The following is a 25,566-nucleotide window of genomic DNA, read 5'->3' as shown; positions in this document are numbered from 1 at the left end:
TATTATCGGACGCAAAAAAAAAAAAAATTGGGCTTGCACTATCAAAAAAACCTCATTTTTTACGACAATTTCCGTCACAAAATCCATCACTAAAAGGGTTACATTGTAACGCCGAGATTTTTCACTTCCGTTTTTTTAACATCATTTAACAGATTATAGCAAGGGAAGTCTTAATTCATTCAATAGAAAACATCACCAACGTTACTTAATTAAAATCTTTCAAAATCAACCCATCAAAATTAAAGTTTGCAAAACCATACCAAAACAGGTACCAAAAACAAGTGTGGATGGACAATTATTGTGCGGACATGTGGACATTGCTATTCTATGAGAATTACTAAGAAAATAAGTTGTTTAGTAATGCGAATACGTTCAACCTTACAAAAATATCATCATTTTCATGCATTCTTACTAATTCTTATTTATTTTTGTTCTCACACATCGTTTTTCATTCATTTTCATTCTGACAGAATACGACTCAATAAACATTCTGACAACATTCTGACAGAATGAGAATAATAATAAAAAGTCTATAATAACCTTATAGATGATTTATTTAGTGAGAATGTGTGATAATAACAATAGTTATGTAAGATTGAACATATTTATATTATCAAACAACATATTTTCGATGTCATTCTCACAGAATAGCACTGTCCACACGTCCACACAATAGATGTCAATCCACATTTGAACATAGCTCTCTCTCTCTCTCTCTATATATATATATATATATATATATATATATATATATATATATATATATATATATATATATATATATATATATATATATATATATATATATATATATATATATATATATTGTAACGACCCAGATTTCTATCATCTAACTAATTAGGGAATTATCAGAGTTATCTACTGAAATGCGGAATTCTATTAAAATTTAAACACTCCACATCCCAGGTTAGATTTGGCTTTACAATAAAATATAACTGCTAAATACAAATTAAAGCAACAAGGGAAAATATACAATTAAATTAAATTGTTCTTCTATCCCAACTCCTTGTGCTTCTAGCTTCTCACGTGTCATGGCTGCTACAAGAACCTACAAAACATGAAACATCTCTACAACATCAGACATTGTTGTCCGGTGAGTTATATTCTTTCTATTTTCATGTTCATCTGCTATTCTTCTAGCTCTTTCTATCTTCATATACTTTATCTTTCTTTTTTTTTTTTGCTTTTTTCTCATACACTGCTATTCTTACTCTTTCATCTATCTCTCCTACTCTTCTTCTCATCTTTATTTCTACTCTTGCTCTGTCTCATCTCGTCTATCTCATACTATAACTTCTACTATTTATCTCTACTATTTTCTTCTCTATGCATACTTTTCCTTAGCCTCTTTTCATGCTCATCTCATACTCCATCTTCTCTTTCTTTACCTTTCTCATGCTCTACTCGCTTCTTCTCTTTTCTCTTACTCCATACTCTATCTCATCTCACCTTTCTCTAATCTTTCCTATATCTCTTTTCATGACCTTCTAGCAGCCATACTCTGCTCCTTTTCTCGTTTCTTACTCTTGGCATGCCTTTCTCTTACTCTACTTGAACTTACTGCTCTATTCTCAACTTCTCACGCCTTTGTCTCAACAATCATCTAAGGGAGAAAACATCCCACTAATGTTATTGATGGGTTTTTGAGCATTCTAACACTTCCTAAGTGTACATGCAACCCTAATAACATTGAATCTATGTTTTCTCTATATACATGCAAATTTCTTTTTCAAGGTTATTTCCTAACTAGCATAGCATGGGGGTTACATAAAACATAAAAACTAGTAGAAATACATACCTTGTTGTTGCTTGGATTCCTTCAAGACTTTGTGAGCCTAGCACCCCAAATGTTGTGCCTCAAATGCTTCACACAACACTACAAGACTTGGAATAACTTGAGAGAATACTTCTAGCACTCAAAATCGGTTATGCCCTCTCTAGTAACACTAGGTCACAGTTTTGCTAGTCATAGGGTTCCTTTTATAGTGTTGTCACAATTAGGGTTTACACATGAATGCCCTTAATTGTCATGACTCTTGATTTCTCATGACCCATGGGTTTGTAACTCCCATGGACTATCCATGGAGCTCCATATGGTTATAACCAAACCCATAAACCATGGATCATTAATCCACCATAAAAGAATTGATGATTGTCATAATCAACCCTATATATTTAATTAGTCTCACTTTGATCACCAAATTAATACTAGATTAATACTTGATCAATACTAATTAAATAATACTATTATTAATATATTAGAACTTATAATATATTAATAATCATAAGTGCCTTATTCTCTCATTTAGTCTATCCAAGTATTGCAATGCCATGCAACCCAAATGGACCATGCCGGGTCGGGTCAAGTACATACCAAATAAAGTTATGGACTTAGACACTATATCCAACAGTCTCCCACTTGGATAAGTCTAATAACTATATTTGCAAATATGACTTCAAAATCCGACTAGCAATCGTAGCTCTTTCAAAGTCTCTCGGAACTAAGATGATGATGATACGCCATTTAAGATAAGTGATCATACAATCCTCTGTTCTCATGATATCAGCCGGACAAACACATGGAACATGGTCTTACTTATTGTCCAGCATTTGTTTCTCGATCTCTGATTTGTTTCGACATAGAACTAAATTGAACACATCAATTAGGTTCTGACCGGGCCCGGTACATAAGTCAAAACCAAATCATCGAGGGGCCCAGCTATCACTTCTATTTCTAGAAGGAACCGATAAACTTCGACTGATATGCTTGTACTAACTACTTGTTGAATTATTCACAAAGGCACGTTTTATAACATCTAGTTACCAATGCGTTTTCGTACAATCAATGAATAACCAACTCATAGTCAACAACTCATATCTCTAGGTTTGAAGATTTATATGATATTACCGTCTCACGATCACTCGAGATAAATTCCATGAAGTGATGCAAGTGAGCGTGGGTTGAATCCAATACTCAGCCCTTATGAGTACTCATGAATGTTGTAGCAACCATTGCATTGTCTAAAGCACTTTAGACAAATCATACAAGCCAAATTCATGACAGTCTTGATTCATATCTACTTCCAACATATGACTGACTGTGGATGGTTTGAATAATATGATATATACCATAACATAATTATTCTGGAAGTCAAAACATGCAAAGTGAAACATAAGAATAATACTAATCTTATATGGCCCCAACACTTTGAGTGTAAATAAAAACACCTTTTATTTAAGCACCATATTGATTACTCATTATTTATGTTTCGATTAATCAACTTTATGCTTGAATTAAAACATTAGTTGTCCCATGCTCCAAGCATGTACACTATGTTTTTCCAAACAACAATTATGCCATACTCCAAGTATGCATACTATGTTTACATATGGTCCTATCTTTGTGAAATAGATCAATTGACAATATTCCAATGATGCTAATTTCACAATTCCAATCCTCGTTGTAAATGAAAGAATACCAAACTCTTGCCATCTACTGTAATCTGTTAGATTCTAAACTTATATGCAATGATCCCCTTGTAATGACTATGCATAGAAGTCACAAAGACTTGGCAACAGAAATTACAAAGTATTCCAATGGAAAACAATTCCATGGAAATGAAGTCTCAAATTCAAAGTACATTCCTTTGAACATACTTCTTAGCATTAAGTTCTTTAATCTTACACAGATTCAAAGAATAACTTCCACCTATGGAGACAATTCCATATTACCATTTTGACCATCACTTCTGAACAAGAGTTGCCTCTTTTCAAAATATGTCAATATGGTCCTTACTCTATACTTCTAATTGTCCATGAGCAACCAATCTTTGGTAAACCTCAGATTGTCCTCGACAACTTTGCTTAATCATTTTAGTCATTTCCAGTTCTATTCCTTTTTTCATCTTAATACCCTAGGCATTTGGAAAATTTAGAATGGATGAATATTATAGCACATGTAATCAAACCTATACCCAAAGCATATGGGACATGATTTATGCTATAAAATTTTTTATTTGCCATGTTTTCATAATTCGAACTATGAAGAGGGATGCCGTAATCATAATCGAATTTTGAGAACGCAACATATATAGAATTTCCTTATGTTAAACCATTCCAACATAACATTCATATATATTCTTGACTAAAGTAGATTAAATTCTCAATCTAAGCTTGTAGAATTGGAGTGAAGTAGATTAAATTCTCAATCTAAGCTTGTAGAATTGGAGTGAAGTATAAAATCCTCTCCCTTAATTATAGCAAAACAACTTTTTCAAGGCGAATTGAAACTTTTGTTTTCTATAATTAACATTGCTAACCTGCAATATTTAACATAATCGTCATGCTCCCACTAGCATAATGATTACCAGCATAACACTTTATGCTCCCACTAGCTTTGACATGTACTCAGAAATCTACTGGACTTCTAGAAATCAATACTTTATTGACTTTCTTACCAAAGTTCATATTTCTGATACTAGATTGCTTTGATAAGACTTTATCAAAAACATACACCTTTCCTTAGATAGCTCACATGTTTGTCTAGACCTTTTGCAATTCTCACTAGTTAGTGTGCCGGTTAACCACACACGCTCCACTAACTATATGAGAATGCAAATATCACAACCGCTATCTACTTAAAATCTTCTTAGTGGAAGCGTTTCCTCACCATCATTTTCATGAATCGAAGAGAAACCTTATGACACTTAGATTTTATGGTGTATGTGTTCCTATCTATGTGAATTTGTCATAACCATAATCACAGGACTAGGTTAGTGACACTTCCAAATTCATAGGGACTGAACTTGTGCAATCTTAATTTCTTGCCACCTGGTAGCACAATGCCCACCATTGCTTCCGGGTTGTTATGCAAACAATTGAGAACTCATAGAGCTCACAAGCATAATCAACTTTCAACTGGAACAGACACAGAAACAAGAATATGTCAACACGATAGGTTACAAACCTCAAGTCGTGGGCTAGTGATTAACAAAACTCTTGATTTAGTTCTTGAAACTATTTCAGAATCATTTAGACTCCCACTATCCTCTTGACATATAAGACTTCTCTTTGTCAAGAACCATTCCTTGACAAAACAAATATTCAAGATCTAGTGCGGATTCTTATCAAGTTAAACACTTCTCACTATTGGTCTTAGCTGGTCTTTGTTTTATCCAAAACATCACAACTTACCAATCTCAAATGTACAAGAATAGGAAACATCTTACTCTACATTTGACAAGTGTTATGAACTTTCTAAAGACTATGTCACTCAAGTTACAATCTTGGAGTATAACTCCAGGATTTGTTTTTGGCACGAAGTATGAATTATCTTTTGATTTAACCATTTCAACAATTCACGATTCCTCTCCTCAGGCAACAAACACACTAAGGTGTCCTTAGAGGATCAATTGTGATATGGTTCCATAATCACTAAGATAATCATAAAACAAAATACACAAGTACTCTCCCATCTCTTCAGATTGGAGAAATTTTTATCTTTCTGCCTTATTTGATTCTTCTTATTCATTCTGCCATACATTAAAACTTTTCCAATGTTTCAGAATTACACTTAAACTCGTAAGCATAACCATATTTACTAAACTTTAGTAAATCATAACGAATAATCTTATCTATCTTTGTGGTGGACCTGACCAGCACACAACCAAGTGTACCCAATCTTTTAGTCCTTCACTTGACTCACATGTACATGTGAACAAGGAATTAGTCTTAATTTCCCAAAGACGAAAACTTCTCATTCATCATACAATACAAGTTGCATGATTCCAAGTTTCTATCTAACTGAAACTTGGGCGATGAGAATCTTTCCTTATTTGGTAAATTATGATACTACCACAAATGAAAGAATCAAATCCATTTTCAAATATTGCTATTAATGGAAACATATAATCAACAATTTTTCACAAATGCCATTGTAAGGATACTTAAAATAAATAAAATCAAAACTTTTCTTTATTTTAAAACTTTGCGGAAAACTTCTCCTTACAACCCATATGAAAACCTTGTTGTTATCTATTCCTAAGCAATATGTCTCAACTCTTAAGTAATAACTCAAAATTCTGATCACCGAACCATGAGATCAAAATCCCTCTTCGCGATCAGAATCAGCATATACTTCCTTTAAGTTTCTTCACTTTTCTTTGATTCTTAAAACATCAACATGTGACCCAGTCACATCATGCAATAAGAATCTCAAAATAGAAACTTAATAGAGTTAGACAATGGACTTTACCTGAAGTAGAGTCAAACATTTGACTTTACTATCCTTATGGACTTTTAGGTAAATTTGGCAGCTTCGCAACCAATGCCCTTCCTTTGGCAACAGAAACATATGGACTCTTTGGAAACGGTACACGGGACTATCACAGACTTAGCCTTTCTCTTTACCATTTGGTCAACCGAGTTGACTATGGCCAATCCCTTTCAATTGGGAAGAGAAAGTTTTTCTGGACTTCCAATGTTACCATTGTCAATGTCCATGGAAGTTTGGGAAGTTGATCTTCCAATCAAATTTTGCTTTACCAATGCTCCAAATCATTGCTGATTCAGCATCATCAAGCAAATAGGTAAGATCATTAAGGGTCATGTCGTGATCTGTTATCAGGGAGTGACCAAGTCAACAGCCAGCTACCTTGAGACTTCGACACCCTACTATCCCGGCTTGTCAATATGTGACTTAATCTCCAAGACCTAAGCACATATAGACTTTGTTTGCCAATAGGGATTGAGTGACTTAGAACTTATCATGTCTTGAAACTTGTGGGATAAGGAGATTTATTGGAGGAGGTGGAGGAAGTGAAGTATGATTTCCAGTCCCACTAATGCACAACAAAGGGATTGATCTTTCACCTTGGTTGCCATTTGGGATATCATCTTCATTAGGAAGCTTGTTCCTAAAGATTTGGGAAGACCATAGCTATCTAAACTAGACATCTATAATGGGAGAAATTCAAGTTAGTTGATTTAAAGTCCTTAATATAACACCCAATATGAAATATTAAGGCTAGGACCCAACAACCTATTTATAACTGGAAGAGGGATGCCGTAATCCAAATTATAAAATAGTTGAAGGTAGGTAAATGACGATTTACCAATTTCCTACCATAAAAACGAAATATAATTAAGTTTTTAATTGGATTTGAAACTCCTAGATCTTTTGAGATACATTGAACTTTCAATGGCATGTTTGAATCTCGATTGTGCCCTCTCAAGTTTGTGACTGGGATGCCGAGGATCACAAACAAGGTGTGAATAACCATACAAATTGACTTGGTACCCTCAACAATATTACCTAATCGATGTGCCGGTTAACCACACACGCTCCACCGATCTATAATAAAGTCAAGTTACCCTTTGCCACTCTTACTAGTCCATGTTAGTGTGCCGGTTAACCACACACGCTCCACTAACGACTTGGTAAGGTACAAAGTGTAATTTTATGGGCTAGCACCAATTTCACATTTTCCTAAAGTAACTAAAATTGGGAATTTATAATGTATAGTTACTTTATAATTCATTATACTTTTAACGAGTATTTAAAGTCGTATCCTACCCGTTCGGCTAACGACCCTCCACCGATCAAGGAAGCGGTGGGTGAGAGTGGACACCCATTAAGTCACCATTTTATAGGCAACAACCTTATACCCCCCTTATAGACCGACTTCGTGAATGAGGCCTACTAACGGTAAGAATGACATATTCTTATACATATCTATATAATTAAAATTATAATAATAGTATAAGAGTGTATTTTAAACATTTAAAATACTTGGTGGTTTAATCTATTAATTAAACTATACTTAATTTAATTAAACTTAAACCATGTCTTTATGGAATTATTAACTCTTTTAATTAAACACTTTAATTAATTTAATGAAGTCCATAAAGCTTGAATTTTACCTTTTAAAAATTCTAAGAGTTCAATTTGGAATTAAAGTGTAAGGCTTTTCAAATTCCAAAACTTGAGGGCAAGAATTGAAACTATTCCAAGTCTCTTCAATTTGTAACTTATGAGTTTTAATGGTTCATAAAATGAAGACTCTTCATTTTATGAAACCTCTTTAGTTCTTTAATCATAATTAAAAGAAGTGACTTTTGGTTATCCATAACTTGAGGACAAGTTATGGACACCATCATTAGCATTAAGATCATGAATTAAACAAGCATGTAAGTTACACAAAATTCCTATGATCTTCTAAAAACTCATAAGAACAAATATTCATATCAAACAATTTCAAGAAAATCATATAAACATATACAATACTTGAAAATTGATAAAAGTCATGTAAAATGGGTTAACATAATCATTGTCATTTTGAAAAACAGATTTTACAAGTCCAAAACAGATTGGGATAATGATCTTAATCCATGTCCAGCAACAAAACTCGAAAAAACTGCCTAGCACGCTCCTACTCGCCGAGTGCATTATTCTACTCGTCGAGTATGATGAATTTGTTCATGGACTCGGCGAGTCCTCCCCATGGACTCGGCGAGTCCAGTCGTCAGAGTGCAGAATTTTCGATTTTTAAGCAGTTTTGCATCAAGTATACAGAAAACAATCCTAGGCTCTGATACCACTGATGGGTTTTTGAGCATTCTAACACTTCCTAAGTGTACATGCAACCCTAATAACATTGAATCTATGTTTTCTCTATATACATGCAAATTTCTTTTTCAAGGTTATTTCCTAACTAGCATAGCATGGGGGTTACATAAAACATAAAAACTAGTAGAAATACATAACTTGTTGTTGCTTGGATTCCTTCAAGACTTTGTGAGCCTAGCACCCCAAATGTTGTGCCTCAAATGCTTCACACAACACTACAAGACTTGGAATAACTTGAGAGAATACTTCTAGCACTCAAAATCGGTTATGCCCTCTCTAGTAACACTAGGTCACAATTTTGCTAGTCATAGGGTTCCTTTTATAGTGTTGTCACAATTAGGGTTTACACATGAATGCCCTTAATTGTCATGACTCTTGATTTCTCATGACCCATGGGTTTGTAACTCCCATGGACTATCCATGGAGCTCCATATGGTTATAACCAAACCCATAAACCATGGATCATTAATCCACCATAAAAGAATTGATGATTGTCATAATCAACCCTATATATTTAATTAGTCTCACTTTGATCACCAAATTAATACTAGATTAATACTTGATCAATACTAATTAAATAATACTATTATTAATATATTAGAACTTATAATATATTAATAATCATAAGTGCCTTATTCTCTCATTTAGTCTATCCAAGTATTGCAATGCCATGCAACCCAAATGGACCATGCCGGGTCGGGTCAAGTACATACCAAATAAAGTTATGGACTTAGACACTATATCCAACAGTTATCAGGTACAATCATTCAGACTTACTCCTTTCTTTTATGATCTCTCATGGATCCTTAGTCATTATTCTTCTCTTCAATCCCTCATGGATTCTTATGTGTTAAGTTGCTATGTGATTTTATGTATGGTGACTTAGGAACAACGAGACAAGTCTTGGGATGAGTATAAATAGGTGTTGAATGTAGTATGTGTTGGATTAGTGTCTAAGTCCATAACTATAATTGGTATGTATTCGACCCGACTTGGCATGGTCCATTTGGGTTGCACTTCACCGAAACAATTTATATGGATATTCTTTTGAGAATAGCATGTTTATGATTTATATTAATATATTATAAGTTCTAATATATTAATATGGAATCATATTATTTAATTAGTATTGATCAAGAATTAATTTAGAATTAATTTAGTGATCAAAATGAACTAATTAAATATGGACTCTTATATATAATATGGGCCAAGTTCATTTAGATTGGGCTAAGCTTGCATGGATGTTTTTAACCCATGGATCCTATGGAAATGAAAGGTCATGGGTATTAGGGTTAACATGGATGAAACCTTAATCCTCCATACTATATAAAGAGGTATTTGGCACATGAAATGGCACTAGTGTGTGTGTAAACAAGAGTGGGCCAATTACTAGTGTGTGTACACATGAGGGCTAGCCGATTTGAGCATAAGAACCTTTTCTCTCAAGTTATTCCAAGTTGTTGGTGATGTTGTGTGAACCATTTGAGGTATCACACTTGAGGCACTAGGCTCTTGAGCTCCATGGAATCAAGCTACATGAAAAGGTATGTCTTTTAACTTGTTTATATTACCCAAATATCAATGATTGTATGCTAGTTAGGGTAATACCTTGGAAAGTTCAAGTTTGCATGTATAATAGAGAAAATATAGATCCAAGGTATTTAGGGTTGCATGTACATTGTAGGAGTGTTAGAATGCTCAAAACCCATCAGTGGTATCAGAGCCTAGGCTTGTTTTCATTTATACTTGATGCAAACTTGTTTTTCAAAGCTGAGAATCTGCCCAGACTGAAAACTCGACGAGTTCTGGCTATAAACTCGACGAGTTCATGTGTTATGGCATGAACTCGAGGAGTTCTTGTAAGGAACTCGACGAGTTTGGCTTCCAGTTGGTAGATTTTCGAGTTTTTGGCTGGAATTGGACTAGGAACATTACCCTAAGCTGTTTTTGAACTTGTACACCTATTTTTGATGTGGTAATGTTCATGCTAATCCAATTTCATAGATAATTGTCAATAGATTCGTGTTTTGTATTAGTTTAATGGTTAGGCTAATTACATGAAAATTGTTTGATTTGAATTATCTTGTTCTTATGAGTTGATTTAGATTAATAGAAAAGTTATGTGATAATATGTTTTCAATCCAAATTAATCTAAAAGTTGTTCATAATATGTGTTTTTGTAACTTGTCCTCAAGTTATATGAAAAGTCACATTTATGATTATTAAAACTCATAAGATTTCCATAAGTTATGAAAAATGGAGAGGCTCAATTTTTAAATGTTTTAAAGTCTTCCATAACTTGTCCTCAAGTTATGGAACTTGAAGAGTTTTTAATTAAAACTACTTTAAACACATAAGTTATGGAATTGAAAAGTTTTTGAATAGTTCAAAACTTGCCCTCAAGTTTTGGAATTTGTAAAGTTTCCCCTCATGAATACTTTAATTCCAAGTTAAACCCTTACAATTTTAAAAGTTAAAATTCAACCCTTATACTTTATAGTATTATAAGTTAATAATATATATGTATAAGAACAGAGTCAGTCTTACCGTTAGTAGGCCTCATTCACGAAGCCGGTCTATAAGGGGGTATAAGGTTGTTGCCTATAAAATGGCAACTTAATCGGTGTCCACTCTCACCCACCGCTTCCTTGACTGGTGGAGGGTCGTTAGCCGAACGGGTAGGACAAGGACTATAATTCTCCCTTCATTAATGATAAATACTAAGTAACTAAACCTTTTATAAATTCCCAATCTTAGTTACTTAGGAAAATGTGAATTTGGTGCTAACCCATGAAATTACACTTTGCACTTTGCTTAAGTCGTTAGTGGAGCGTGTGTGGTTAACCGGCACACTAACCTGGATTTAACAAGGTAGGCAAAGGGTAACTTAATGTTTATCATAGTATCGGTGGAGCGCGTGTGGTTAACCGACACATCGATTAAGTGGTAAATATTAAGGGTATCAAGTATATTTGCATGGTTATTCACACCTTGTTTTGTGATCCTCGGCATCCCAATCACAAAATTTGAGAGGGCACAATCGAGATTGAAACATGCCATTGAAAAGTTCAATGAATCTCAAAAGATATAGGAGTTTCAAATCCAATTAAAACCTAATAAATTATTTCGTTTTTCATGGTGGAAATTGGTGAATCGTCATTCGCCTACCTTCAAATATTTTATAGCTTGGATTATGGCATCCCTCTTCCAAGTTATAAAAGTATTGTGTTGGGTCCTAGCCTTAATATTTCATATTGGGTGTTATATTAAGGACTTAAATCAACTAACTTTAATATCTCCCATTGTAGATGTCTGGTTCAGACAACTATGATCTTCCCAAATCCCTAGGAACAAGCTTTCCTAATGAAGATGATGTCCCATGATTGGTTCATGGAAATCATACTTCTCTTCCTTCACCTCCTCTTATTCTCCCTAACCCACAAGTTCTTGAATAGTTCAAGGTCACTCAAGCCCTATTGACAAGCAAGGTCTATGTGTGCTCACATCTTGGAGATAAAGACACATATTGACAAGCCGGGAGAGTTGGGTGTCAAAGTCTTGAGAAAGTTGGTTGTTCAATCACTTTCTAAGTCACATAGTGAGTTTCCTTTGGGACTACTATGAAACAGACCATGACATGACCTTTAATGATCTTATCTATTTGCTAGGTGTTGTTGAATCAGCAATGATTTGGAGCACTGGTAAAGCAAATTTGATTAGAATATCAACTTACCAAACTTCCATGGACAGTGACAATGGTAACATTGAAAATCCATAAAAAGCTTTCTCTTCCCAATGGAAAGGGATTGGCCATAGTCAACTCGGTTGATCAAATGGTAAAGAGAAAGGCTAAGTCTGAGATAGTCCCGTGTACCATTCCGAAAGGGTCCATATGTTTCTATCGCCAAAGGAAGGGGCATTGGTTGCGAAGCTGCCCTAACTACCTGAAAGATCTAAGAGAAGGTCAAGTCAAAAAGTTTGACTCAGCTTCAGGTAAGTCCACTATCTAACTCTGTTAAGTTTCTATTTGGAGATTCTTATTACATGATGTGACTGGGTCACATGTTGAAGTTTTAAGAATCAAAGAAAAGAGAGGAAGATTAAAGAAGAGTAAGTTGATTCTGATCGCGAAGATGGATTTCGATTGCATGGTTCGGTGATCAGAATTTTTGAGCTGCTGCTTAAGAGTTGTGATAGATTGCTTAGGAATAGATAACAACATAGTTTTCATATGCATTTGCATTGTAAGGATAAGTTTTTCCGCAAGTTTTATAATAAAATGAAAAAGTTTTTATTTATTTTAAGTATCCTTACAATGGCATTTGTGAAAATTGTTGCTTATATGATTCCATTGATAGCAATAATGGAAATGTGAATTTGATTCTTTCGTTTTTGGTAGTGTCATAATTTACCAAATAAGGAATGATTCTCATCAACCAAGTTTCAGTCAGATAGAAACTTGGAATTATGCAAGTTGTATTGTATGGTGAATGAGAATTTTCATCTTTAGAAAATTAAGACTAGTTCCTTGTTCACATGTATATGTGAGTCAAGTGAAGGACTATGGGATCGAGTACACATTCTTGTGCACTGCTCAAGTCCACCACAAAGATCGATAAGCTTATTCGTCATGATTTACTGAAGTTCTGTAAATATGGTTATACTTACAAGTTTAAGTATAATTCTGAAACATTGGAAAAGTTTCGATGTATGGTAGAACGAATGAGAAGAATCAAATTTGGCAGAAAGATAAAAGTTTCTCAAATCTGAAAAGATGGGAGAGTACTTTAGTATCATGTTTTATGATCATCTTAATGATTATGAAACCATATCACAATTGATCCTCTAAGGACATCTTAGTGCATTCTTGTGGCTAAGAATAGGAGTCATGAATTGTTAAAATGGTTAAATCAAGAAGATAAAACATACTTCGTTCCAAAACAATTCTTATAGTCATACTCCAAGATTGTAATTTGAGTGACACATCTTAAAGAGGGTTTATTAACACTTGTCAAATATAGAGTAAAAGGTTTTCTACTCGTGTACATTTGAAATTGGTAAGTTGTGATGTTTTGGATAAAACAAAGACCAACTAAGGCCAATTGTGTGAAGTTTTTGTCTTGATAAGAATTCGCACTATCTCTTGAATATTTGTTTGTCAAGGAATGGGTCTTGGCAAGAGAGTCTTATATGTCAAGAGGAAAGTGGGAGTCTAAAAGATCTTGAAAGAGTCTAATCAAGAATAAAACTTGTAGTTTATCACTAGCACAGGACTTGAGGATTATAACCTATCGTGTTGACCAATTCCTATTTATGTGCCTATTCCAGTTAAAGTTAGCTTTGCATATGAGTTCTGAGAGTTCTCAATTGGTTGCATGACAACTTGGAAGCAATGGCAGACCCTTGTGCTGCCAGGTGGCAAGAAATTAAGACTGCACAAGTTCAGTCCGTATGAATTTGTCACTAACCGTGTCTTGTGATTATGGTTTTGACAAATTCACATGGAAAGGAACACATACACCATAAAATCTAAGTGTCATAAGGTTTCTCTCCGATTCATGAAAATGATGGTGAGGAAACACTTTCACTAAGTAGGTTTTAAGTAGATAGCAATTGTGATATATGCATTCTCAAAGTCGTTAGTAGAGCGTGTGTGGTTAACCGGCACACTAACATGGACTTGTGAGAAATGGCAAAGGTCTAAACAATTGAGACTATGATTACGACATCCCTTTTCATAGTTCTGAAATTGTTTAGACACACATGTGTGCTATCTAAGGAAAGGTGTATGATTTTGATAAAGTTTTATCAAAGCATCTCGTATCAAAAATCTGAACTTTGGTAAGAAAGTAAATAAAGTATTGATTTCTAGAAGTCCAGCAGATTTCTGAGTACATGTCAAAGCTAGTGGGAGCATAAGTGTTATGCTAATAATCATCATGCAAGTGGGAGTATGATAATTATAATAAGTGTTGCAAGTTAGCAATGTTAATTATAGAAAACAAAAGTTTCAATTGAGAAAAGTTGTTTTGCTATAATTAAGAGAGAGGAAATTATACTTCATTTCAAATCTAAAAACTTAGATCGTGAGATTTTAATCAAATTTAGTCAAGTATATATATATATATATATATATATATATATATATATATATATATATATATATATATATATATATATATATGAATGTTATGTTGGAATGGTTCAACATAAGGAAATTCTATATATGGGAACATTATTTGCGTTCTAAAATTCGATTATGATTACGGCATCCCTTTTCATAATCTGAATTATGAGAACATGGCAAATAGAAATTGAAATATGATAGCAAAAGACTGGTCTAGTATCATGTATTTATGTGAGACATCATGAATCGTGTCCCATATTCTTCGGATATAGGATCGATTGCATGTGCTATAATATTTATTTGTTCTAAATTTTTCCAAGTGCCTATGGCATTAAGAGGGAAAAAGTACTAGAACTGGATGTGACTAAAGTGATTAAGCAATTATCGAGGACAATCTAAGGTTTACCAAAGATTGGTTTCTCAGGGACAGTTGGAAGTATGATGTAAATTTTTTGAGAGGACCATATTGACATATTCTGAAAAGAGGCAACTCTTGTTCAGAAGTGATAGTCAAAATGGGAATGTGGAAATGTTCCCATAGGTGGAAGTTATTCATTAGATCGGTGTAAGATTATGAAACTTAATGCAAGAAGGATGTTCAAAGCATTGTACTTTGAATTTGAGACTTCAATTCCATGGAATGATCTCCATTGGAATACTCTGTAATGTCTGTTGACAACTCTTTATGACTTTGTGCATACTCATTACGAGAGGATCAATGCATATAAGTTAAGAATCTAACAGATTTCGGTAAATGGAAGGAATTTGGAATTCTTGCATTTGTGGTAAGGATTTGGGACTGTGAAATGAGAATAATTAGAATTATGTTCAATCGATCTATTTCACAAAGTAAAGATCATAGACAAACTTAGCGTGCATACTTGGTGTATGGCATAACTAATGTTTGGACAAACATAGTGTGCGTACTTGGTGTATGGCATGACTAGTGTTTAGAAAACATAGTGTACATGCTTGGAGCATGGGACAACTATTGTTTTAATTTAAGTATTAAAGTTGATAATTTGAAACAGTATGCAATGAATAATGTGTAATCAATATGGTGATAAATAAAAGGTGTTCTATTTATATTCATAAGTTCTGAGACCATATTGGATTCGATTATTCTTGTGTTTCACTTTGCATGTTTTGACTTCCAGAATAACTAGATCATTCTTCCTGAATGACAAAGTTGTCCAAACCATCCACAGTCGATAATACGTTGGAAGTATGTATTAAGGCAAGACTATCATGAAGCTGGTTTGTAGATGTCCAAGGTATTGGACATAGCAAGAGTTGCTACAACATTCATGAGTGCTCATCAGTTCTGAGTATTGGATTAAACCCACGCTTATTTGAATTAATTCATGGATTTTATCACGAGTAATCATGAGACGATAATATCTTATATTCTTCAAACCTAGAGATATGAGTTGTTGACTATGAGTTGGTGATACATTGATTGCACGAAAACGCATTTGGTAACTTGATGTTATAAAACGTACCTTTGTGTATGATTCAACAAGTAGTAGAACAAGCATATGAATCGAAGTTTATCCATTCCTTTTACCCTTAAAGGGATAAAATCGATATTTGTGGGCCCCTCGATGATTTAGTGATGACACCCGAAGTGCTTGGCCAAGCCTGGACTGATTTGATTTGTTCAATTAGTCGGTCATCATAAATCGGAAATCGGGAAACAACAAATGGACAGAGAGAATGATTATAATCCATGTCTCAGTCCATATAATATCTAGAATGGAGGAATATATGATCCCTTATCTAATGGATGCGTCATTGATTTGTTCAGAGTACGGCAGCGGCTTTAAGAGCTACGATTGCTAGTCGGGTTTTGGAGTCATACGCAATAATAGTTTTAGACTTATCCAAGTGGGAGACTGTTGGATTAGTGTCTAAGTCCATAACTATAATTGGTATGTATTCGACCCGACTTGGCATGGTCCATTTGGGTTGCACTTCACCGGAACAATTTATATGGATAGTCTTTTGAGAATAGCATGTTTATGATTTATATTAATATATTATAAGTTCTAATATATTAATATGGAATCATATTATTTAATTAGTATTGATCAAGAATTAATTTAGAATTAATTTAGTGATCAAAAGGAACTAATTAAATATGGACTCTTATATATAGTATGGGCCAAGTTCATTTAGATTGGGCTAAGCTTGCATGGATAGTCCATGGAATTTTTAACCCATGGATCCTATGGAAATGAAAGGTCATGGGTAATAGGGTTTACATGGATGAAACCCTAATCCTCCATACTATATAAAGAGGACTTTGGCACATGAAATGGCACTAGTGTGTGTGAAAACAAGAGTGGGCCAATTACTAGTGTGTGTACACATGAGGGCTAGCCGATTTGAGCATAGGAACCTTTTCTCTCAAGTTATTCCAAGTTGTTGGTGATGTTGTGTGAACCATTTGAGGTGTCACACTTGAGGCACTAGGCTCTTGAGCTCCATGGAATCAAGCTACATGAAAAGGTATGTCTTCTAACTTGTTTATATTACCCAAGTATCAATGATTGTATGCTAGTTAGGGTAATACCTTGGAAAGTTCAAGTTTGCATGTATAATAGAGAAAACATAGATCCAAGGTATTTAGGGTTGCATGTACACCATAGGAGTGTTAGAATGCTCAAAACCCATCAGTATGTGCCCGTACTACCAGAAGCACATGATTCGTACTTGAATCCGGATGAGCCACAAGGTTACTAAGGCACTAATAGTTGAATTCGTTTTGTTCATGTCTGTCATTACCATCGTTTCGGTAATGACTAAGAAGACAAATACTATTCTGACCCTAGTGGTCATAGCAAATCATGTCCGTCAAAGATAAAAGCTATGAAGTGAGTTACTCTGTTTAGAGAACCAAGTTCGATGTTGCATCCGAACTTGGTCAAGGCATTGAAGGAAAAGATAATTGAAGCAATCGACAGAAGTATCGCAGTCGTTGATAAGGCTAAGCAGCCAATAAGCTAGAAATGCTACCTACAAGAATGTGGTTATACCATATTAGAACATAAAGGAAGGTATCTTCCATACTATAGTTTGACTTATAAAGACCTGAGTCTAGTCATTGCACTATACGATAGAAGGTCATTAGAGTGTGACCCATCGGTCTGTTATGATAGCCATAGTAAAGACTTTATCTTGGGTTAAGTCTGTTCTAGAAGGAGCAAAAATCTCCGATGAAGATCAAGTTTATAACTCGTAGGTTAGGATTGAAGGTCCAAAATAGAATGAAGAGAAAATGCAAGGTTGAGCACCACCAACAGTTAGGAATTCCAAGAGTTTGATACTCGTTTGGAAAGACACGGGAGTTACGATTATTACCTAAGATGGAAAGGTAACGTGAAAAATCATTATACAAGACATGTTTTGCGGATGATTATGGGACTTAATCATCCTAAGGGGGAGATAATTGTAACGACCGCAACTTTGGGCTAGACAATTAAGATATAATAAGTGATAATTATTATAATTTGAGCCCTCGGATATGGAGATCGCCAGTCTTGCACGTTGCAGACTACATGTTATAAGTCGTTTAGGGAATTTATCGATGAGCGATAAATAGATAATTTTTATAGAAGATTATTTGGGATAAATAATATTAACCAAAGTTATATTAAATGTGACAAGGATTCCGTACATATAAGGAATGCTTAAATCCGACTTCGTATGAAGAAGTTATGCTTCTTCGAAGTTTTGCAATTAAACCGACAAGGCTATGCACGTCGTAAAAATTGAATTTTGGATGAATTGCTTATTAGCCTTAGCAATATAAACGAAATTTGTAGTAATCGTAAAACCGAGAGTGTGCATATAGAGAACATCCAAATCTGACTTCATATGAGAAAGTTATGATTTTTCAAAGTTTCAGCGTAATTGTGTTAGCACATAAATCGACATCCAAATCGGTTGATTTTTAGGAAAAATAATCTAAACGAGAGTTGAAGATCTCATGAGTAGGAGTCCATTGATATAAAAACAGACGAGAACGAGTGTCATATGTAAGAGTTATGATTCTTACACGGACTTTAACAGTCTAAGCCTGTTAAAAATATAACTTTAAAAATAAAGTGAGAATTATTGGAGGATATTTGAGTAGGGTGATGGTGGAGAACCAAATTTCTCTTGGATCGTGTAAGTTCACTTTCCAAACTAAATTTTCCACCCTATGCTTGGGTTACAGGAAATCCAGCCTAGGATAATCCAAAAGGACACTTGTGTATCTAGGCACAGAACCACAAGCCAAATCGCGAGAAGGTTATGAGTTCAAGAAGAAGAAAAGGAGTTGGGAAGGGTATATCACGGCTCAATAAAGGATCCGTATTTATACTAGACATATTATGGTTTCCGTCTTCTATATTGGTTAGGAGAATCACGAATTTAATGACATAATCAATGGTTACCAAAATTGATAAGATTTATCAATTTTACCATAATCACCCAGTAGAATTCGGTTTTTCCATAATGTAACTAATTCAAATTTCCGAAGACCTTTTGGGGAGCCGCCCCATACCCCGCGGAGGCACTGCTCCTCGACCATCGCAAGGGGATCTGCCCCATGGACCCCGCTAGGGGCGTTGCCCCTAAGACCCTGCAGGGGGCGCGGCCCCCTTGAATCCCGCCTTTCTGTCGTATATGTATGCACTCTGCATACTCCAAACATATAATATATAGTACAAATGATAAGCCCCCTAGCTCAAATATTAGGTCCAATTACATAAAATGCCAGGTGAAACTAAAATCACCAACAATCCTCCTCCATTTTAGTGTAACCCATGAACTAACATTAAATTTTCTAAACAAACCAAACCAGTACATAAATGAAAATATCGAAACAATTGAATTCCCATCTTAGTATCAAACAATACAAATACTCGAGAATTAGAGTGCTATAAGCATTGAACCCTTCAACCCAACTGAATACCTGAAAGTAAAATACATACTAGTTTATTGAACTTTCTAGCGAAATACAAATTAACACCATTATAAAGTTGTGTGTCCTAATCCTCTCATGATTATATCAAGTCCAAGTCCCCAACCTCTTGAAATGCGAATACACTTCACAGTTATGTAGGTAATTCCTTTACTTCATGTATATGTATATACATTTTATCAAAGGAATTATTAAGAAGTTAAACTTCAACCTGGCTAACTTGCAGAACCGAACACATACCTAAGATGTATACTTCATGTGTTCCAATCCATAAGTACGAGCTTTCCACATTGAGTTCAACTCCTAATGTCATATTAGAAGGGAATTAGGTGTCTCACCATTGTAGAATTAAATGGAATTTAATCACATCCTTATAAAAGACTTGTGCACTAAGTCTCTTGTCAAACCTTTAGTCAAGTGATCTGCCAAATTTTGTTGCGATTTCACAAACTCTACCAAAATCACACCAGTCATGATTAGTTCTATAATCATACTATGTCTAACACCTAAGTTTCTAGACTTTCGATTATAAACATGGTTGTAAGCTTTAGCCAAAGCGGTCGTATTATCACAAAGGATAGATATAGGTGTTATCGGCTTTGACTACAAAGGAATATCATAGACTAAATTCCTTAGCCATTCTACTTCTTTACCAGCAGCAACTAACGCAACAAACTCAGATTCCATTGCCGAGTTTGTATTGTAAGATTGCTTCTTGGAAGCCCAGGAAATGACACCTCCCCCAAGAAAGAATACTCAACCAGTTGTTGAGGAATGGTCCTCCATGTTAGTTATCCAACTTGAATCCAAATGACCTTCTAAGACCGAAGGACTTCCCAAGTAACTTAATCTATAATCCATGGTTCCTTTGAGATACTTAAACACTCTATTGACTGCTTGTCAATGTTGAGCACTAGGATTACTAGTGTACTTGCTCAACTTTCCCATTGTATAAGCAATATCAGGAATGGTACTTGTCATTACATACATCAAGCTACCAATAGACTTAGAGTATTCTAATTGTGAAATAGGAATGCCATTGTTAGGCATTATTTTCACACTTGAATCCATGGGAGTACTCACAGGAGAACAGTCACTAAAATTAAACCATTTGAGAATTTTCTTAACATAGTGACTTTGAGTCATCACTAAACCTTTGTTTACCCTTTTAATTCTTATGACAAGAATTACATCCGCCTCTACCAAATCTTTCATGGAAAACTTAGATGACAACAATTTCATTGTTTCATCTACTTGTCCTTGGTTAGTACCAAAAATCAACATATCATCTACATATAAGCAAATGATCACTCCTGCACCAGTAGCATCGCTGAATCTATTGTAAACACATTTGTCACGTTGGTTTAACTTCAAAGCAGATGACAAAATAACCTCATCAAACTTTTGATGCCATTGTTTGGGTGCTTGTTTCAACCCATACAAAGATTTTACTAGTTTACATACCATATGCTCTTTACAGGGCATAACTAAACATTCTGGTTGTTTCATGTAAACTTCTTTATCAAGTTCACCATTTGAAAAGGCTGTTTTAACATCCATTTCATGAATAATCAGATTGTGAATACTTTCCAAGGCAATCAACAATCTAATAGTAGAAATACGTGCAACCAAGCATACGCATCAAAATAGTCAACATCGGGTTTTTGTTTAAAATCTTGAATGACCAACAGAGCTTTGTACTTGTCAATACTCCTATTAGTATTCATTTTATTCTTGAAAATCCATTTTCAACCAAGTGGTTTAGAACCTGGAGGCAAATTAGACAACACCCACGTGTTGTTCTCAAGAATTGACGACATTTCGTCATCAATCCCTTCCTTCCAAAAGACGATGTCTCGAGACTCCATGGCCTCTTTATATGTATTACGATCATCCTTAATACTATAACAATATGATTATTCAAGACTTATTTCATCCCTTGAACCTTCCACCAAATATAGTTGGAAGTCGGATCCAAATTTTTTGCAATTCGACCTCTTTTGCTTCTACGAAGCTCTTGTGGTTCTTGTCCATTACCACCATCTTGAATTTATGCATTTTGCACTTCTTTAGTGCCAAAAGTCAGATCCTTAGGCTTTTAAATCGATAAAAAGCGCATCTCATCGAAAATTGCATCTAGTGACTCGACAATGGTGTTAATCGGTACCGAATCATTAGGTTATATTACATAAAACCTATATGCCATGGAATGTTCAGAATATAAAATGAATATACAATCACTTACATGTTATCCCAAAGTTTTACTTTTAGGCTCGGTGAGTTTTACAACTGCCTGACATCCCGAAACCCGAAAATAGCTCAAATTCGGCTTTTTCTTGAACCAAAGTTCATATGGGATTGTTTTGTTCCTTTTATTTGGAACCCTATTTACAAAAAAGCAGGTCGTTAACATGGCATCTCCCCAAAATCCCCCACTCAATCCTGATTAAGAAAGCATCGAGTTTACCTTTTCCTTTAAAACTCGATTTTTGCGTCCGACGATTCCATTTTGTTGGGGCGAGTATGGTATTGTGGTTTCATGAATGATACCCACTGATTTGAAGTATATGGATCCATATATTCACCTCCCCGATTAGTTATAAGACATTAACTGTATTGCCCAATTGCAATTCCACCTTGGTTTTGTATATTTTGAACTTTTCTAATGCTTCATTTTTAGCATTAAGCAAATACACATAGCAAAACCAAGTACAATCATCAATGAATGTGACCAAATACTTTTTATTTCCCAAAGATGGAGTAGAGTGGAAATCACACAAATCAATGTGTACAAGTTCCAAAATAGCCGATTTTCTAGAAACACTTGGAAAGGGGTGTTTTGTAACTTTTGTAAGCATGCATGTTTTACATTTTTCCAGATTTATGTCAAAGGGTGGAATAAGACCATCTTTTAACATTTCATGCATCATTCTAAAATTAACATGACCCAAATCTAGCATGCTAAAGCATAGAGATATCAATTTTAGAAGAAGAAGAAGATAACACAAAAGTAGAATTTTGAATAGGTGACAATTTATCAATAACATTCAAACGAAACATTCTGTTATTCAAATATCCAAAGCCAATAAACATTCCACCCCACGATAGAATATACCTATCCGATTCATAAACTTGTTTAAAACCATCAGAATTCAAACAACTACCACCAACAAGATTCTTTCGAATCTTGGGAACAAATAAAACATCAAAAAGCTTAATTGTCTTTCCAGAAAAAATTCTAAAAAAACGACACTGACACCACAAATAGGTTTAAAAGAATCATCTCCCGTTTGCAACACAGATCCATCTTCAAGCAGTGTTAGTGTTTCAAACATCCGTTTATCCTTGCATACATGGTTCGTTGCACCCGAGTCAGTCCACCAAGCAACATCATCATCATGTACATCGAATTATTCAGGGTTAAAGGAAACATGATAAACATAATTCTAATTAGAATCGTCAAATTTAGTCAAAAACTGACCTCCTTTCACTTGGTCCTTTGACCTGTTTCCACTTCCATTGGCTCCATTATTTCCAACGCCATTATTGACCAGATTCACACGACAATCATGATCGCAATGTCCCACCCTTAAACACCTCCAACAAACCAGTTCCTTTTTCTTTTTGTTTGAGTTATTTGGGACAAATTCTTGCTTGTGTTTGTCATGTCCTTTGTTGTTCAGATTTCTTGTTTTGTTTTTAGGCATATGAACTGAGGGATGTCCATATTCAATTTTTCCTTTATTTTTGTCACCCTCCTGCGCACGAAAGGATTCCTCAATGCGCAAATGACTACCAAGTTGAACCATGGACAGTTCCTCCTTTCGATGTTTCAGATTATGTTTGAAGTATTTCCATGATGGTGGAAGTTTATCAATTACACTCAACACAGCAATGGTTTCATCGATATTCATGCTGTGCAGTTTGAATTGACCCAAAATGCGAAGGAGTTCATTGTATTGTTCCATGACAGATCTTGAATCAACCATTTCATAGTTATTAAATCGTTGACCATAAACTTCTTGCTAGAAGCATCCTCAGCCATGTATTTTGATTCAAGAGTGTCTCATAACTCCTTTGCAATTTTAGCCTCAGAATGGATATCAAATAAGAATCAACCATACCATTCAGAATGTGTCCTCTACATATGTAGTCATCGTCGTCTCACTTGCTCCTCCTCCTGGTTTCTTCCAATGTATCATTCTCCGCCACTTCTGGCTTTAGAGTACTCAACACATACACAGCCTTCAGCGTGGTCAGCATGAACAACATCTTCTTCCGCCAGTGCTTGAAATCATTGCCTTCAAACTTTTCCAATTTCATGAACTTAGTTTTCAACTCCCGGATTTACTCTGGCATTTCCACCAGACGAAATATCAGTTTGATTGGTGGAGGATATTTGAGTAGGGTGATGGTGGAGAACCGGATTTCTCTTGGATCGTGTAAGTTCACTTTCTGAACTGATATTTCCACCCTATGCTTGGGTTAAAGGAAATCCAGCCTATGATAATCTAAAAGGACACATGTGTATCTAGGAACAGAAACACAAGCCAAATCGCCAGAAGGTTATGAGTTCAAGAAGAAGAAAAACGGTCGAGAAGGGTATATCACGACTCAATAAAGGATCCATATTTTGTTGGATTAGATGTCTAAGCCCATAACTATTATTGGTATGTACTCGACCCGAGAGTAGCATGGTCCATTTGGGTTGCATGGCATCGAAACTATTGGATAGACAAGTGAGAAAAGGTTATTTATGATTTATATTAATATATTATAGGTTCTAATATATTAATATGAAATCATATTATTTAATTAGTATTGATCAAGAATTAATTTGGCATTAATTTTGTGATCAAAAGAGACTAATTAAATATATGGGGATTGATTATGTAAATCATTCATTCTTATATATGTGGGCTTGTGATCTATTCTCCTTCATTTTGGGCTTAACCCATGTGGTAACCCATGGATACTCCATGGAGGTTAAAACCCATGGATCATGAAGGAAATGGAAATTCATGCACATTAGGGTTTACATGGTGTAACCCTAATGAGCCACACTATATAAAGGATCCCATGGTTCATGAAATGGCACTAGTGGAGACACAAAGAGGGCAAAGTCGATGTCATAGAGTAAACCAAGTAGTCTCTTCTCAAGTTATTCCAATTGTTGATGGTGTTGTGTGATTCCATTTGAGGTGCAACACTTGGGGCACTAAGCTCTTAAAGGTTCAAGACTTCAAGCTCCATCAAAAGGTATGTCATCTAACTAGACTTTTGTAGTATAGATACTTCATTGTATGCTAGTTAGGATGATGCTTTGGAATTTTGAATGTATGCATGTATAATAGAGAAAACATAGATCCAAATCACATAGGGTTGCATGTACACCATAGGAGTGTTAGAATGCTCATATCGCAACAGTGGTATCAGAGACAGGTTATTTTCAATTATACTTGATGCTACTTGCTTGGAAATGCATTAAAAATCGATTTTCTGATGTTCTGGACTGTGGACTCGCCGATTCCACTGATGGACTCGTCGAGTCCAAGGAAAAAACTCACCAAATCGTCGAGTTTGTTCATACACTCGACGAGTTGGTGCTCCAAAATGCAGATTTTGAGGTTTTTGGCCAGAATTAGACTAGGATCATTACCCTAAGCTGTTTTTGAACTTATAAATCTGTTTTTGATGTGGTAATGATTATAATAATCCAATTCAAAAGATAATTGTCAAAAGTTTCATGTTTTGTATTATTTTAATGGTTAGGCTAATTACATGAAAATTGTTTGATTTGAATTGTCTTGTTCATATGAG

This window comes from Lactuca virosa, chromosome 2 (genome assembly GCF_052849685.1).
Source record: "Lactuca virosa cultivar CGN04683 chromosome 2, Lactuca_virosa_CGN04683_v6, whole genome shotgun sequence".
Classification (NCBI taxonomy): domain Eukaryota; kingdom Viridiplantae; phylum Streptophyta; class Magnoliopsida; order Asterales; family Asteraceae; genus Lactuca; species Lactuca virosa.
This window is presented reverse-complemented; position numbering follows the sequence as displayed.